Source organism: Rhinolophus hipposideros (genome assembly GCF_964194185.1).
Source record: "Rhinolophus hipposideros genome assembly, chromosome: 1".
NCBI lineage: Eukaryota > Metazoa > Chordata > Mammalia > Chiroptera > Rhinolophidae > Rhinolophus > Rhinolophus hipposideros.
In genome coordinates, this window is record NC_138047.1 from 7122211 (window position 1) to 7128210 (window position 6000).

The following is a 6000-nucleotide window of genomic DNA, read 5'->3' on the forward strand; positions in this document are numbered from 1 at the left end:
TTGCTGGGTTATCTTATGTAGTATGTGTCCTTTGTATTTGACTTGGACTACTTCGTTCTTCTCCTCTGCATGTGCTCCACAGGTGGCTCGTGTGTTTAGTATATTGTCCTGTTCAAGAAGAACTTTAATTGCTTTTTGCTTGTGAGTAGGTGGGTTTCACTCCTAGGACGTCTAGTTGTGAAACTTGGCTCTGCCTACCGCAGGGTGTTCTGCTGGGTGAGGGTTGTCCACTTAAATGAGGTTTGGCCTCTATGGGCTCTTGTGCCTTCAGAGAATTCCCTCTGGGTGTGTGACTTGTAGGTCAAACCCGGTAGTACTCTGGTTTGGTCCAGAGTTGGCTTCTGGATATGTTGAATCTTGTGCCTCTTAAGCTGGGCCCTGGTAGGGCAGTTTCAGCACAAATAAAGTTACCAAGTACAACAACAACAACAACAACAAAGAAAACAAATCAAGTACATTCACATGTAAAATACAACCGACAATCCCAACTCAACATAGGCAAAGATATCAAAGAAATAAAGACAGAACAAAGCAAATCACAACAAGCAGAAAAAAAAGAAAAAAGAAAAGAACACCAAGCAAAGCAAAACAGAAAGCAGCACCAGTCTTGGCTTAAGCCCACCAGGTAATCTCCAGGTTGTCCTCCGCTGTGCCAAAGGTTCCCTGCCTATTGTGCAGGCAGCGCTGGTCACCTGGTGCCCAGAGTGAATTTGGGAGTGTAGATTTAAATGCGAGGGGCTGAGGGGTCTGGATGACAGTTTTCAGAGAGACCGTGCAGTTTCTGTCCTTTCCTGCACAAATGCACGCTGAGAGTAGCTCCACCAGCCCTGTGCCCAGTACTTCTGAGTCTTAGGGCCCTCCTTCCGTGGGGGTATGGGAGGGGGCGGGCGGGAGATCTCTAAGCTGCTGAAAGCTGGGAGCTGCATCTGCCGCTTACTGCAGAACTCAGGGAGTGCTTCGGCGGTTGCCCTTGCCCTGCCCCAGGCCAGCCAGAAAGGGTGGGGGCTGGGCATGGAGGGGTCTTCTCTCTCCCAGGCCAGCCACGTCACACTCCTCCCACAGGCCCGAAAAGGTGGTGGCTGGGGGTGTGGGAGTCTCCTCTCTCCTCGTCCAGCGAAAATCCCCTCCTCCCAGCCTCTTCCGAAGGTCAGCGCTGGCTGCCAATCTTCCCAGCGCCTGAGCACAGACTCCCCTCTGTAATCTGACACTACTCCTCAGTTCAGGGGTCAGTTTAAGTCTCTGGAAGGGCGGGGGGAGGATTCGAAAAGTGGGGTGAGGGGCCCAGGTGTGGCGTCTGAGTTCTTTGTCTGCCCTAGGGCCCATGAGCTGCCCGCCCCGGCGGGAGCGATCAGCTGTGGGACGCAGGGAAAGAGCCCACCTCCTGGACCCTGCGCTCTCCGCTGCACCCTCGGCTCCCCTGGGACTCTAGAGCCCCGGGTGCTGCCTGCCGCTGCTGCTGTGGGCACGCTGCAGGGCCGTGGCTCTACCGTGAGGGGTGGGGAGAGTGCGGCGCGTTTCCTCTTGCCCTCCTCGTTTCTCCCCCGCTTGCCCAACTAGCGCACCCCAAAGCAAACCTTCCACAAGTCTCCGCTACGGCCTCGGCTCCACCGTGGGGGAGGGGGGGTGGCGCGCTTCCACTTCGCTGTCCTGCCTCCTCCTCTGCTCGCAATCAGCGCGCACCTTCAGGTAATTCCTCCTGGAGGTGAATTCAGTAGTGGACCTCTTCGTCTTGCCTATCTGCTGTGCAGGGAGTCCTTTGTGGAGTTATTTTTGTCCGATAAGGTCTGAATTCCAGGAGAGCTTTACAGAGGCTCACCTCACGCCTACATTTACTCTTGATCTGATGCTTTTTAAAAACTGTGATGTTATAAGTCTTTGTCTTTATGAAAACTTCATATTTCTCTTTAAAATCAATTAAGATTCTTTTTATCATATGTAGATCTGAAATTCAATTTAGAAGTTACAAAAGAATTGTCTTTGGCTCTTTCAATTTATATGTAGACTATGTGTAGATACTTATTTTGTACAGTATGTGGGTTACTCATTTTATGAAGCTTTTAAATCTTTAAACATAGAAGAATGAACTCATGTTTTGTGTTGTGTTTTTAACGTTGAAAAAAAATCTTATACAAGAAACCATATACATATAGAATTAACTAAATATTAAGATGTTATATGATTAGCTTCTTGACCATGTTGTATAAATTTCTTCCACAGCATGTATTAATTTTCTAAGTGGTGTTCTGCAGTGAGCTTTTTCATATCAAAGATGTTTTTAATATAGATACAAAGTTTGGGCCATTCTTGAATGTAGCAATTACCAGTGAAAATCCATATTCCAATATTTTTGGCTCATAATGTATGCCAAAGATATTTTATTTGCAATTAGATGTCAGTAGGAGGTGAAACATACTACAGATGAAAAAAAAAAAAAAAAAAAGCAAAATCATTACAATTCCTCTCTGCCAGAAATTTGACCTCTCTTTGAAAGAATGAAAGATAAGCATTCTAATTGTATCTTTGAATCACAAGACTGTTGAAAATACATTTGCAAAGATGCAAGGCAATTAAATGTTCCTGCTGAACCTGATGTTTGTATTACAGTCCATTTCTTTAGTTTGGTTCTTTAAGAATAACATCATTACAGGAGACAAAGATGATAAAATGATAAAATGTGCTAAGTCTTCCAGACAGCGCAAAATGGTATTTTTTTCTTTCAGTTGTTTTTTGTTAGTTTGTTTGTTTCTTTTTCGACTGTTTTGGAATAGCTAGTTGTTAAGGAATGGGATATTTATATAATTCATTCATTGACGAATTCTCCATAATTTGAGGTTGTATGCGAGTGAGGCCCCCTGTTGAGGTGGGACAATCTCCTTTCTAGGTATAAAAATGTCAGAATCATTTTCTTTCCATTTCTCTCTAGTTTGCAGTTTCCCCTCATATTAAACAACCTCGTTAGAATGACTTGGAACTGTTATCATGCTAGGAATCTTACGTATCTGTCATGAAAAAATGGTTCATGACCTGTGTTTGTGTAGGGCTGGGAATGAAGTAAGCAGTGATGACGCTAAGAAGGCACTCTGTGTTTAATTCTACCATTTTGTGTAGCATCTTGTGTGCTGAAAAAAAACAAAAAAACAAAACAAATACACATAGCTTCAAATGCCTTTCAAAGTTAGCTTGATTTAATTTTCCAGTAGGATAGGGTAAGTCATTTCTTGTAAATAATGTTTTTTATTGGGAAAAGTCAACCACATGAACAATATAAAATTTCCTAAAGGATAAATGATTAAATGAGGGCTGTCTGACTTTGGTTGATATTAATGGTATATCTTTAATTTTTGCTTAAACACGCAAATCGTTTCCATTGTCACCAGCTAACATATAGTTCATATGAAGCACATACAGTTTGATGAAGTCTGGAAAAAAGTGGGCTGATGGTCAGTAGGTAATTTTACATTATTTTACTAATTATCCTATCATTTTATACACTATTTACATTGATTTTGTGATCAATTTATGAAAAATTTATTTAAAATTTTATGCAAGCTTAAATTAAAAATACTTCTTAGTGTAATTAATAAATATTCTTGAAATCCTATAATTAATTTTCTTCTAATCCTTAAGCTATGAAAAATTATTTGTCCTGAAAAAACTTAAAATGTATTTGAAAAAGAAGCAAGTCCTGTGCACCAAAAACAACAAACACACAAAAGCACAGAAGACCACACACCCCGAGTGGAAAACAAGTGATATCACTACTTAATGCTGTGTGATTCAAGTAGACAACATTCATGTAAGAAAATAGAGATAAACTGAATGTCAGAACTTTAACTGGGCCTTAAAGGAAAATTGAAAGGGAAAGCGCTATTTCATTTTTATAAAAATAAAGTTATGTATACTTTTTAAATGTACATATTTTGGTTTTCCAATTAAATTTATATATATTTATGTTTTCCTAAATGTCACATAAGGTCTAGAAAGGGAAATAACTGGCTGTTAATACTAGTTATCCTTAGAGAATGAAACAGTGGAGAAAGTATTAACTTTTATATTTTACTATAAATAAGGGTACATTGTTTGATTTTACTCTGAACATGCAATAGAATATTTGTAATTAAAAATGAACAATAAATATCTAAACATTCCCAAAGCACAGGAAGCAAAATAAAAAATGGACAACTGGATTGGAACAAACAAAATGTGTCTGCAAAGCCAAAGAAACAATCAGTGCAGTGAAGAGACAAACTATGAAATGGGAAAATACTTATAAGACACATATCTAATAAGGGGTTAATATTCAAAATGTATAAAAAACTCAAACATAACAGATAAATAAATAACCCAATTTGAAAAATGGGCAAAAGACTTGAATATACATTTCTCAAAGGAAGACATACAAATGGTCAAAATATACATGAAAAGGTGTTCAACATCACTAATCACCAGAGAAATGAAAATCAGAATTGCATTTAGATATCATTTAACACTCATTAAGATGGCTGTTATCAAAAAAAGCTAAATGCTGGCAAGCATGTGGAGAAAAGGAAACCCTTGCATACTGGTGGGAATATAAACTGGTATACCCACTGGAAAACAGTATGGGGGTTTCTCAAGAAATTAAAAATAGAATTACCATATAATCCAGCAATTCTACTTTTGGGTATTTATCCAAGGGAAACAAAATCATTATCTCAAAGAGATATCTGTACTCTCGTGTTAATTTCAGCATTATTTACAATAGCCAAGATATGGAAACAACCTAATTGTCTGTCAATGGATGAATGCATAAACAAATACACACACACACACACACACACACACACACACACACACACACACACACAGAGGAATGCTACTTAGCTTTAGAAAAGAAGAAAATCTTGGTATTAATGACAACCTGAGTGAACCTAGAGGGCATTGTGTTAAATGAAATGTCAAAGAAATAAAAATACTACACGGTATTACTTATTCTGGAATCAAAAATTTTTTAAAAGTTGAATTCATAGAAAGAGTAGAAAAATGGTTCTCAGGGCTGAGGGATGCAGTAAATGAGGAGATATTGGTCAAAGGGTACAAAATCCCAATACTGCAAGATGAGTAATTCTATCAGTATGGAGACAATGCTTTTAAACACTGGAAATCTGCTAATAGATTTCAGGAGCACTAATCACACACACAAAAAATGATAATTATGTGAGATGATATGTGAACTACCTTGACTATAGTCATTGTTTCACTATGTGTATGTATGTCAAATCATGTGTTTATACCTTAAATATATATATTTTTTCTTTATAAGTACATAGATAAAAATCTATACAACCACTAAAACAATGCTGAAGATGCCTATTTACTGATATGGAAACACATTAAATATATACATATATTTACTACACAGTAAACTATAGAAAGTATAGAAAATATAAATATATTTACTATATATAATAAAGATGTATATATGTATACACATATACAAATGTATGTTAAATACATGGTAAAGATACGTGGATGGATGAAGAACAAAAAGTGGGTGGATGAATGGATACAAAAAGAGAGATACATTGATACATAGAAACATAGGTACATGATAATACACAGATACATAGATATGTAGATATATAAACTATATGGGTGAAAATCTGGAGAAATATATACCAAACTGTTAAAAGTGCTGGGAAGTAGAATAATAGGTTATTTCATTGTATTTTATTTTTGTCTCTGCTTAGCTGATAATGTGCCATTTCCCTATGGTGATACCATTTTAGTTAAATATTAAAAATAATAAAAACATTTTGTACAAGAGTGCTCAATTTTCTGAATAATATTTGTTGAAAAGTCCATCCTTTCACTGTTGACTTGCCTTTGTAGCTTTGTCAAATACAGTACTGTGTTTGAGTGGTCTGTTTCTGGAATCTCTCTTCTCTTCCATCCCATCCTGGCTCTGTTCTTTTGCCAGTATCACATTGTCTTCCTCACTCAGTCTTATGATAACTACCA